At 46.5% G+C, this 12,607-nt stretch overlaps 1 protein-coding gene across 1 annotated transcript in view; it reads right to left on the bottom strand.

The window, feature by feature from the left end:
• CUNH10orf71 (chromosome unknown C10orf71 homolog) overlaps nt 1-8,632 on the bottom strand; it is a 28,022-nt gene extending 19,390 nt beyond the window's left edge. The window contains exon 1 of the mRNA XM_090278359.1: nt 8,355-8,632. The gene's annotated coding sequence lies outside the window, so the exon portion shown is untranslated. The remainder of the gene's footprint in view (nt 1-8,354) is intronic.
• Nucleotides 8,633-12,607: the final 3,975 nt, after the last annotated feature.

The raw sequence follows: 12,607 nt of genomic DNA, 5'->3' as shown, positions 1-12,607 counted from the left end.
CTTAGCACCTCTCTTCATTTTCCATAGTCTGCCTCTTCCCACCCAGAAGCATTTGCTTTAGAAAAGCTAGAGAAGGCATTTGTTAGACTTGGCTGTCTTGTGGGGAGTCTCCAGGAGGATACTCTTCCCTGACTCTGGATGGCCAGGAAGGTAAGAGTATCTGGGATAGGGGAGAGCCACAACCTCCCTCCCCCTCCCCCCACACACACATGTCAGAGCCCGCTGCCCCTGGCCTTCTCTTTGGTTCCCTCTGGAGGCTGGAAAGTAGATGGGAGATGGCTGGTTGGTCAATGACAGCTGTCCTTTCTCCAACCAGCATGGCAGTGGTGAGCCCAGCTCTGTCAGGGAAGGAAAGGGAGAACTTCCCTGCCATAAGGGGCATGGTCACACCATAGAAGGACATCCTGTCTTCTTCATGGAATCCCTCATGGAATGCTTTACAGAGGCAAGAAAAAGAACTCAGACATAGCCACTCAAGTCATTCTTCCAAAAATTAAAACTGTTGCTTTTCAAACAAGCAAAGTTATTTAAAAGAATGACTCGGGGACTTCCGGCCAAGATGGAGGCTTAGACGGACACGCTAGGTCTCCCTCTACAACTATAGTGGAATACAACTACTTCAAAACAAAGGATAACTAGAAATTCCAGAAAATAAAGCTACACGGAAGCCCAACATATGAAGTTATAAACCAGCGGTGCCATTTGGGCAGGTAAGAGTTAAAGAAGGCAAAGCTGCTTGCGGAGCGGCGGGGCGGGGCGGCGAAAAATCCTGGAGGCATTCAAGCCCCTGGCGTGCGCGACTCCAATCAAGCCCCTGGCCTGCGCGACTCCTGCGCGACTCCTGCGCGACTCCGGCGCTGGGGAGCAGCCGCAGCATCGTCTTGAACAGTGAGGCCCAGGGGGGCGGGAGGACGGATCCCGGTCTCCTAGCTGAATAACTGTGTGAATCCATCTTGGACCCCCGCCCCCATAGAAAGCACCACAGGGCTGCGAAATAGGTCGCGCGCCTGCCGGTCGCTGATTTGTGACGCGTACGAAGGCACTGCCCCCTGCTCCCGACAGCCAGCCCAGGAAAACAAAACGCATCTGTCAAAATGAGGCAGGCAACTTTAGAAATACCGGTAACACAACTCACCAGACAGCAGATAGAGAACCTGACAGATGAACAGATAAGAAACCTGTCAGAGGCTCAGTTCTGGGCCATTGTTATCAGGTGGCTTACAGAATTCACAAAAGAGCAGGAAAAAGATATGAAAGAAGCGAAAAACTTTCATAACGAAAGGAACAAAACCACATATGAGACAGATGGTGAGGAATCCAGAGTCCATTTCAACAAACTGGAATATGGAGAAGAAACTAGCAGTCAACCAATGCAGCGAGAGGAAATGGCAAGCAACAATGAGAGGATCAGAAACCTCTGGGACAGCTATAAAAGGCCCAACATAAGAATCATTGGTTTGCCAGAGAGTGAGGAAGATGAACTAGAACTTGAAAAATTGAGTGAAAATATAATAAAGGAGAACTTCCCAGACTTGGGGAAGGGAATAGCCTTGCAGGTCCAAGAAGCAAGGAGAGTTCCCAAGAGACTGGACCCAGGGAGAACCACTCCAAGACACATTATAATCAAAATGTCAAAAATTAAAGATAAAGAGAGAATCTTAAAAGCAGCAAGAGAGAAGAAAAGAATTATGTACAAAGGGGTCCCAATTAGACTATCAGCTGACTTCTCAAGGGAAACCCTACAGACAAGAAGGAACTGGCAAGAAATATTCAAAGTAATGAAAATCCAAAACCTACAACCACGAATACTCTATCCAGCGAAATTGTCATTCAGAATAGAAGGACAGAGAAAGTGTTTCCAGGACAAAATAAAACTGAAAGAGTTCATTAGATCCAAACCACTGTTATATGAGAAGTTAAAGGGACTGGTTTAAAAAACAGAAGCTAGGGAGATGAAACAAAGGCAAACTAAACAGGCAACGAGAGTGGAAAAGGAACTGTGGGTAAGGGAAACATAGTGGGGGGAGGTCAACAGGGAGGGGGAGTGGGGAGAGGGAGGGAGATGATATAGGAATTGGAGATCATGGTAGGAGGGAATGGAATAGACGGAGAGAGGTTGGGAGGAACTGTAAGCACAACTAATGGACATAATCTAAAAGGGGGGGACAACTGGAGGGAGGGGGCCACCGGGTGGAGGGGAGCAGAGGGAAGGGAAAGTGGCACAAATGTAATATTTTAATCAATAAAACACATTAAATCTTAAAAAAAAATAAAATAAAATAAAATAATAAGGATCACAAAAAAAAAAAAAAAAAAAAAAGAATGACTCAAGTTGATAGGAAAGATCAACTTCTAGGAGAGCTCCCACTGTGTCTAAGAACGGTGAGGAAACCTTGTTCCCCCTTCGCATCTTGAAGGCAGTGTTCTTGTTTCTCAGAAAGGCCTGGGGTCTTGTTAGTGTGCTGGGCCCCACCCCAGAGTTACCACTCAGGAGGTTGGGGTGGTGGGGATGCTGGGGATGCTGTGTGGGAACCAAACTTGAAGCACCACTGCCCTTATCTTTGGGTGATGGGAGGCTGTACTCCTTTCTGGGAGGTTGTATTGATAGGTCACAGTGTCAACCACTGTTTGCATTGTATTTGCCTTCCTCTAAGCCAGTGGTTCTTAACCTTCCTAATGCCGTGTCCTTTTAATACAGTTCCTCATGTTGTGGTGACCCCCAACCATAAAATTATTTTTGTTGCTACTTCATAACTGTAATTTTGCTACTGTTATGAATTGTAATGTAAATATCTGATATGCAGGATGTATTTTCATTGTTACAAATTGAACATAATTAAACCATAGTGATTAATCACAAAAACAATATGTAATTACATATGTGTTTTCCGATGGTCTTAGGCAACCCCTGTGAAAGGGTTGTTTTACCCCCAAAGGGGTCACAAACCACAGGTTGAGAACTGCTGCTCTAGGCCTTGCTCTCGGCAGACCATGTGTATGTGGGACACAGAGATGAATCAGAAATTCGGCCCTCTCCAAGAGATGATTGATTGCCTCTGAGGGCAGACCAGGCAGAAGTCAGTGCATGCTGCAGGGTAAGGAGATGGAAGAAGAGAGGTCTTAGTGGGCAGGGCATGTTTAAAGGCAGCTGTGAGAGAGCTTTGGCTCCCAGTCTATGCACAGCCAGTCTGCTGGGTCCAGCCTGAGCACCAAGCAAGGGTGGTTTAAGGAGCAGGAGGTTTGGAGTCAGACCAGTGCTCCCATTTCCTAACCCCGTGCCACCTCAACTAGTTACTTCACCTCTTTGAGACTCTGTTCATTCATGTTCATCTGCAACAATAACCACCTCCCTAGGTGGTTGTGAAGGGTGGAGGTAAAGAATCATCAGCATCCCAAAAGAGGCTTACACAGAGTAAGTACTCGATGAGTGGGTGCTTCCACCACTAGAGATGTTGGGTTTTTGAAGCGGACAGTGCAGGGGAGGAATCCCATATCTACCACTGCAGTGCTAACATGCCAACAGGATTGCTGAGTGCTTTAAATGAGCTCATGTACAAAAAACACGTAGTGGTGCTCATTGAATGCTGGTATGCATCATTTATAATTTCCAGATGGGACAATATAGCATTTTGGGAAGGGCATGGACCAAAGCCAGACCCCCTTGAGTGTGGTTCCTGGCCATACTGGCTAAGAGTGGCCCTTGACACATTATAAAACCTCTTTGTGCTTCAGTTTTCTCATCTATAAAATGGAGCTACTCATAGTACCTGCCCTGTGGGGTCACTGTGAGGACCCAGTGATGCGTGTCTGTGAAGTGGTAGATCCCTAGTGACAATCCATAAATGTCACAGTTGTTGCCACCATGCAACCTGCTTAACCTAGGCCCAGGTCCCAAGAGTCACTGGGATGACTTTTCCTTTCCCCAAAATAAAAGCAGGAGAGAAGTGAGGCAGAGAGTGATTAGAGCATATAAGGACTCTCCTGTCCTTGGAACCAACCTGTGTTTGCCCTCTCTGCTGGCTTCCTGCTTTGGCAAACTACTCAGGTCTCAGTCTTAGAAAGGATCTCAGCTGCCCTGTGGTGACGTTGTGCTTGTATGATATCCCCTCGAATAGTGGGTCCGCATCTCTTTGGCAGTCATCTGGAGCAATTTAGAGAAATCTTGCATGCTCAGTTAAGATTTAAGATTAAGGTTAGGTAAATTTAAATTAGGTAAACTTAGATATAGTTTTAACAGCCTTTCTCTTCCTCAGGTGGGGCTAGGGGGCAGAGAAGGGTGTTATGGCTGATGCGGGTGTGTGCTGAGGTGCCCAGACATAGCCACAGTGTCATGTAGTGGGAACATCACCCACCCCCCATCCCAAGTGCTGAAGGTGCCCAGGTCCATAACCTGCTTTGGCATAGAGAACAAGTAATAATGATGTGTTAATGTCCAGTGGTCACTGTCAGGATGGACGCATTTATCCATGGTGCAAGCTGCTCTTCTGCTGAGCAATAAGCATGATTAGCTGAACCCTGAAACACTGGGATTTATCTTCCACAATCTCTGAAAAGAAAAGCCCCCAAGTTGGAGGTCAAGCAGAAGAGAAAATAATGGACAAATAGGACAGTTGTATTTCTATCACATGCCTGGTGCTTTTTAGGTTTGCTTATTTAATGCATGAATGCCCCTTTGTCCCACTGGTTGGCAGCCAACACTATTGGTATCTCCATTTTCGAGGAGCAAGATGAGGCTCAGGGACTTGCTGAGAAGGGCTTAGCTGGCCTATGAACTCATATCTTCAGGGTTCTGAAGATCCTGCTGGGTGCCCCCAGGAGCTTCCTGGGAGCAGTATGGAGTCTCTGAAGCTCTGAAGGGATGGGCCTGCCTAAGCATGTGTAGCTTTTCTAAGGAAGGTTTTGACTACTGGTGAGTGGGCTGGCCTTCTTTGTAGAGATTCATTTTGGTGCTGATGTGAGCTACAGGTCTATGGGGCAGTTAGGAAAAGATGTGAACTCTGAACTCAGGCCCTAAGTTTACATCTCAGCCCCTTAGTAGCTGTACCTCCTCGGGGAACCTCTCTAAGCTTCAGTGTCTGCTCTGTGAAGGGAAACCTAAGACCTACCATGCTGGGTAACCTTGAGAATAGAACCAAGCAATGTACGTAAGCACTTTGCATATGGGAATAACACAGCCAGTAATTGACCTAATGAAAATGGTAGACACACCAAGGGCAAGAAATGGCTCTGAGTTCTGACCCCTTAATCTCTGTGGCCTTTGGGCCTGACTTGCATCAGAGAGGGGCAGACAGGTCCAGGTGAGGAGATTAGCTGGTGGTGATGCACGTGGTGGGGCTGCCCCAGGACAGGGCAAGTTGAGGCAGCTCCACAGTGTCCTGGCTGTTGCAGGTGGGGCTTAGCAGCATGAGGCCTGCAACCAGCCTCCAGACGTGGCATGGTGTGCATAGTGCACTGATCACTCAAGCAAATCTCAGAGTTTTCTCTCCTCCTGGCCTTCCTTAAGCTCTAGGTGAAGGCTTTAAGATGGGAGATGGCTAAGATAAAATCCGTCTCTTAGATCAGCCTTGTAGTCCCTCAATGGCTCAGACCCTCATGGATAGAAGGCCCCAGCTGAGACTGGAGAACAGTGCGAAGGCATCAGAGGTCCCTAGGGGACCCAGGGCTCCTGCTGAAACCATGTGCCAGCATCTCCATAGGATCTGGAAGCCCTTCAGGTATGGCCGCCTAGGCTGAGCCTCAAGGGAGAGCCATGCAGAGAGTGGAGGTCGTAAGGAAAGCCTCTTTCCACTTTCACGTGCTGTGGTCCAGAGGGCTCACTTTCTCCTTTCTACTAAGAAAGGGAAATCTGTCAAGTGCTGGGGAGAAAGCTACTATTAACTGGCTGACTGGCTCTTTGGACGCTCTTGTTGTCCAGTTCCCAAACACTTCAACTCTATTCTCAAGCTCTGTAAGGCTGATGACACAGGCTCCCAAGGAGATGTACTTTGCACCAAGGGGCCTTCAGTTTTCCACCTGAGAACTAAGGTCGGCTGAGAAACTGCTCTGCCTCTACCTTGGCACAGGAGGCCATGCATTACTCACACATGCAGCCCCTTCAAGGAATGTTTCAGGATACCAATGACTTATGGTGGGGATGACACATCTCAGCTGTGCTTTACATGCTCCATTTTTGAGTATTAATCCATTTGCCTTGACCTTGTCCCTCCCTCTCCATCCACCTCATCAGCCTGAGTCATACAACCACTGGGAAATAAGTAGAAACTAAGAGGTGTTTTGGGTTTCCCAAACTAAGTAAATGAAATGGAAGATTGAGTTGTGGGGTCATGCATTGGCTGGATTTGGTGAAATGTGGTTTAAATCCTCAAATGGAAGCAGAACTAATACCCACTGTAGCCTACAGGGGAGTGCTGCACTGTGTGTCTCCCTGAGGGCCACCTTCTTTGAAAGCCCTTTTCGTCTCTGCAGTAACCCTGGACAGATGGAGTGAAATCCCAAGAGACAACAAGGAAGACAGCCCAGCTCTGACTCCACTGGCCGGCAGGTTTCAGTGCTGAGATTTCTGGCATGGTCTGGAGGAACAGGACTATTTCCAGATGTGGGGCTTCCCCTTTCTATAAGGGCCTTTACGGCTTCCTTAGGGTTGGGAAAAAGAAGTGGAAAATAACAAGACACTTCTGAGGATCCATGGCCCCTTCTAACCTTCCCTGTCTCCTCTACACACTGCTATCCCCCAGTTTCTGGGGGAATCCAAGCCCCTCTGTTACCAGCACCCAGCATACCACCAGTCCCTTCCCTCCCAGCGGCATAGTTGATCTCGTCCCAATGAATTTCTGGTCACCAGAGAGTAAGCACAATTGTTCCCCTCCCAAAGACTCAGGGGCAGACGCACACTGGACTCAGGTCACCTGGAGATGTCTATTTATAAACTATCCTGATAAGCATAATCTGCCCTGCTTAGCCCAGGCCACACTCCACAGCAAAGCTAACTCTCCTCCTAATGGCAAACCAAACATTTCCTATACCAGCCAGACTAGAAAAACTGGCCAGGGAGAGGGAGGGGGCTCCAGAGCCAGCCACTGGTGCTGAGGGGTCTAGTTATTTTAATGGCTAGAACTTTCATTGTGTGTGTGTGTGTGTGTGTGTGTGTGTGTGCATGCATGTGTGTACCAAAGTACTGCATCAGGGGTCAGCAAAGTTTTTCTGTAAAGTGCTGAGTATTAAATATTTTTGTTTTTGCCAGCCATATGGCCTGGGCTATTGTAGCCATAAACAATATGTAAATGAATGACTGTGGCTGTGTGCCAATAAAACTTTATTTACAAAATCAGGCACCCAGCCCATAGCTACAGTTTACCAACCACTGTTGTAAAGGGAACTAAAATGCTGGAAAATTGGACCTCATTTAACACAAATATTTGTTTAATCTACTCTCTAGGATTTCTATACTTAAAGGCTTTAAAAAAATACTTCAAATAGAGTTTATTATAATTGGGTTAGATGTGTTGAAAAATTGGTAAATTTAGTTTAAAAAAATAGCCATTGTTTTCTAGAGCAGTTTTAGGTTTACAGCAAAATTGAGCCATTGGGTGAAAAACACAAAAATTTCCCGTATAGTTCCTGCCCCCATGTGCATAGCCTCCTCCATTATCAGCATCCATGGGTGTATTTTAAAGTCCTAAATAACAAATTTTAAAGGCTATCTAGCTTTCTACACATATTCAGTATTGTTTTTCTCAATGATCAATTCTTCTCCACAAGAAAAAATAAAGATATGATTTCAGATTTGGCCAAACTTGCTGTGCAGAAGTCTTCTTGGAGACCCCCAACGTGGTGGGGGAACACACAGGCTGGTAGGGGCCCTGTGATGAGGACACTCATGCTCTCAGAGTCCACGGCCAGAATGTAAATGACCAAATGTCCTTTGTTACAGCTGGTAGGATCCTGCCTGGCCCAGTGCTGGAGGACACAATATAGTCTCCTGCCATAGAACCTGTGACTGTGGGGTCGCCCTCATTTGGCAGCACACTGACCTGGGCATGTCCATAGGCATGTGCCCACTCAGCCATGTAGGAGCAGAGTGTTGGGACAGAGCATGTGAGGACAAAGTCACATCAGGCTATAGCATGTACTCGGTATGTCATACCCCTCATGGTTCACACAGCCATCTTGTACTCATGGCACACCCAGCATACTGAGAAATATAGCCCCCAATATGCCTCTCAGCAGTCACACCACCCTGCACAGCACCCTGGCCCAGAACTTCGTCCCCAATCCTGCTGGCCCAGAGCAAATGTCCTGCTGTGGGAGTTTGCACCTTCCTATCCACACTGAAAAAACAAAGTTTGGTGTCCTACCTTCCACTCCCCGTGAGTCCCGCTGCTTACTCTTCAGGCCTCCCAAGCCATGGGAGAGAGCTCTGACTTTTCCAGCAACCGAGTTCTGCCCAGCAGCCAAAACTTTTTTCCCTTGTCAGCTGGGCTGACCCAAGATGAGATTCCAGACCCAAACCTCTTCTTTTTCCCAAACCTGCCTGAGGAAAATCAGTAACCAGAAACTGGCCAGACACTGGAAGTCCGTGGAGTGTACCTAAATAGAGACCCAGCTGGGAAAACCAAATGGTGTTCTCTGTGAGGAAGAGGCAAACAGTGTGCACTGCAACACCCGCGTGGTGTCAAGTAACAGTCAGATTAAACAAACAGCCTCAGAAGCTATTTTTACATCCAGATCAGCCATGGGTAATAGATAACTTGGGGGGTGAGAAATAGCTTGCTGCTTAGGGGGACTCTAACCATGATTCCAGCTTCAATCCAGAATGATTTCTAAAGCTATTCTAGCAACTAGAATCAAATAAAAATATCCCAAGGTGCAAAGGAAGACATTTGTGCAGGGAAACAGTAAAAACCTGGTAGTATGCACCTGGGAACCAGCAGCCAGAGGCCTGCTGATGTCCCAGGGCAGAAATAGCCCCTTTCATCATCGGCTCAGAGGACCACAGGCTGCATTCCTCGAGTAAGGAGCAGTACTCTGCTCTGCTTTTGGAGCAAAATAACACACCCAGCTGCAGGCTGGGGAAAGGCCAGGTTGGGGTTTCAGGGTAAGAGTTGCAGAAGAATATAAAATAAAATCAGGACAAGGCAAGATAAGCTCCCACTTTGTGAGGCTGGCCATGACAGGTCCAGTTTGTGAGATCCAAGTGCTAGTGGGCAGGTCCTGTTCTACCAAGTGCGAGGTCCCCTCTCTATCTCTGGGAAGGGCTGGCCCAGTGGTCATTTTCTGTCTTGGCCTAGGGTCATCTGCTCCCCAGATTGCCTACAGACCACCTGACATCTTTCATCCTTCATGTCTTAGCTTATGTGCTGCCATCTTCTGGGTGCTTCCCCAAGTTGGCCCTGTTAAAGTCTGCTTACCACCAGGTTTTAAAATGAGAGTTTTTTCTTTCTTTCCACACTCCCTTGTCCCATAGCCTGGGAAAGCCAGGGTGCCCAGTCCCTGATGGGTACCCACTCTGTATGGTGCTCAAAGCCCTAGGAAGTCTGCATCATGCTGTATCTCTGTATCTATTTGTAGACCACCCCTCCTGCCCTCGTGGGCTCCTCAGGGCCAACAACTTCTATCCAAGTCCCGGCTCAGTGCCGGGCACCACCTCTAGCCTTGAACCTACTGGCGACCAGGGTCACAGGGACCAGGGTGTATGCATTTCATTTAGAACAGAATCAGAGAAGAGCTCCTTGTTGCCCAATAGATGGAGGGATCAGCCAGCAAAAGTATCTGGCCCCTCCTCGTCCTGGGAGACTCATAACTTGCCTTTTGCCCTGAGAACTTAGGACTGCCTACTTACTGATCAGTACTCAGAGATAGTTTAGGCCCAAAGCAGACCCCTTGATATTACCCACTCCATCCACCTCTCTGTCAAACTAACACTAGTCAATGTGGCAGATGAAAAGAATCAACTTGAGATCTAGACAGCATTAAGAAAACAAAACAGAACATAGGATTTGGAGCCTGGCCCCTTGTATTTTTTAGCTACTTGATACCAGCCAAATCACTTAACCTCTGTGTGCCTCAGTTTACACATCTCTAAGACAGACAGATTGCTTATGCTTTATGAGGTTGAAGTTCAAATGAATTCATGTTCACTGTCATGCTCATATATTACAAAGCTTCTCAAATGTCAGTTGTCTGTTATTTTTTTCATGATTTTTGCCACATCTTCAACAGTTTGTACCATTGTCTGCTTACTTACTATTTTTACATAAAGAGAACTTTTAAAAACAGAGCTTTATGGCAAACAATACCTGCTAAATCATGGATTTGATGTTCCAATTACAGTATTCCCTCACTTATTGCGGGTATTAGCTTCTAGACTCCCCCGCAACAGGTGGAAATCCGCGAAGTAGGAACCTTACATTTATTTTAGTATTTATATATTTTTTAAGGCTTTATAAACCCTTCCCACACACTTATAAACCATTGCTAGTCCCTTATTAACCTTTCCACACTTTTATAAACACTACTTATGTTCTTAAACATATTCTACACTCTTAAACCTATGTAACTTTAACAACATATGTATAAAGTACTGCAAAATCCCACGATATAGTGAAAAATCTGCAATAAATAATTAAATATAATATTTTTAAAAATCCCATGATACAGTGAGGCCACAATAAGTGAACCACGATATAGAGAGGGACTACTGTATTTTCCCCCCTGTTATATATGGCAATGAATTTATAGCCAGTTCATATGTTATGTGCATTTGACCCAATCATTTTCTTCGGACTTTGGGAAATGTTGCTTCACTAAGTCTCATTTTATGGAGGAGTTTGCTCTGGGGTGCATGCAGTAACATGAGCTGAACCTGTTTGCCAGGGTCCCTGATTTTCTGACTTGCATCTACCCACCCCTCAGTACATTCTTTCCCCAGCTTACTTTTAATTCTTCACAGGTGGAGAGCATGACCTCATGTCTGGTTTAGGATCCTGGAAATGGTGAGCTTTGCTGTGCAGCAGGAGCTGATGATGTTTGCTTGAAGTGGCTGATGAAGAAAAGAAAAACATGAGGATGATCTGGGGAAAATTCAGGAGGCAGGGCAGCCTTGTCAATGACATGAGCAGGAGTGGTTAGGAGAGAACAATAAAACACATTTGACCTGGAAAAATTCTGTCCTGGGAGCAGTTCTCAGAGTGTGGTTGGGGGCACCATCCCACTAGCCTGACCACAGCTGACTAGCCGAATTTGGTGTCTCGCCAGTGTGCCTCCACCTGCCCTGTGCCATGGAATCTGTGTATGGTTGGATCATGGGGGGTGAACTGGCGCTGGCCACTCCAGCAGGAAGCAGAGCCCTAGAACTCAGCCACAGCTCCAGACCAGGAGCTCAGGGTCTACATGAGCCCAAATTGGCGTCTTCTCAGGGGACTGGCCCAGGCAAAGTGATCACTCTCTTCCAGTCCAGGAGCTGTGAGCTGCGTGGAAAGAATGTGAATGAAGACACAATTCTAAATGTAGAATCACGGAGGTTATGTGAGCTGGCTCTCTAGCCATCCAGAAAAACATTGTACGTTCTGCAAGAGCATAAATAAAGCTGTCCTCAGGTGGCGTGCTACGTCTTCCCATCCTTGCAGCGACTTCACTAGCTTTAACTCCCAGGAGAACTTCTGGAATGTTGTGGGAGCTGCCCCCCTGCCTAACTGTGTGGATGAAAATGGCCTGGCTCTTAACTGGATGTTCGTGATACTTGCTAATTTAATTTTGCAGCAAATTTACTTTGTTCTGTGTTTGTATTATTTATAGTTACAAATGTTCAAAAGCTGGTAATATGGGCAACGCAGAATGGGTCCTTCAGGTCAGTTTCTGGTTCTGGGTGTTTGAAGCTTACATCCCTACAAATATCAAGATATACCTCCTTGATTCTTCTACTTTGTGACATGGTTCTCTGGACTGCTTGTTAGGAGGCCTCAGGAGATTTTTCTTCACTGATGCTTAGCCTTCTTTAGACGTCTTTTCCATAAATTTCTTCAGGAGGTTGGTGCATTTCATGAGCTTAATAATAATAATATTCAATAATAACAATAACAATAATAATGTTAGCTAACACATATAAAACCCTTACTCTTCACCCTGCACTGTCCTGAGCTTTTATGTAAATTAACCTTCACACTGTACACTCTATCTTGGGTCTGGCACCAGTTAGTTCTATCTCCATAAATACTACATGTCAGGGAGCTAGGGAAAGATGAAGTAAGGGAACCAATATTGCCTGAGCACCTGTTATGTGCTGAGCACTATCTGTGCCTTTTTTCACCAAATCCTCATAATGCCCTTGTGTGGTGGCTGCATATACCCAGCCTTTACAGATGAGGAAACTAAGGCTTGCAAAGGCCCTGGATGTCACACAGCTATTGGTGGCACCGAGAATGTAGGCCAGGATTTGTCTGCCTGCCTGTCTAGCCTGTAGTCTCTGTTGCAACACCCCCTCCCCCCAGCTAACCACTCTCCTAGCACACGTCCAGGGAACATGGCCTCCTTTCACACACCTGTTCTCTTTGCCTCGCTCTGGCAGGAGACCAGAGTCAGGCCAGGGCACCTCCTTAGCTACTAATTTGTT

The sequence above is a fragment of the Furipterus horrens genome, unplaced genomic scaffold (genome assembly GCF_987537825.1).
Source record: "Furipterus horrens unplaced genomic scaffold, mFurHor1.1.pri manual_scaffold_5, whole genome shotgun sequence".
In the NCBI taxonomy this organism is placed as follows: domain Eukaryota; kingdom Metazoa; phylum Chordata; class Mammalia; order Chiroptera; family Furipteridae; genus Furipterus; species Furipterus horrens.
The sequence above is the reverse complement of the archived record's forward strand: the minus strand, read 5'-3'. Positions and strand labels throughout refer to the sequence as shown.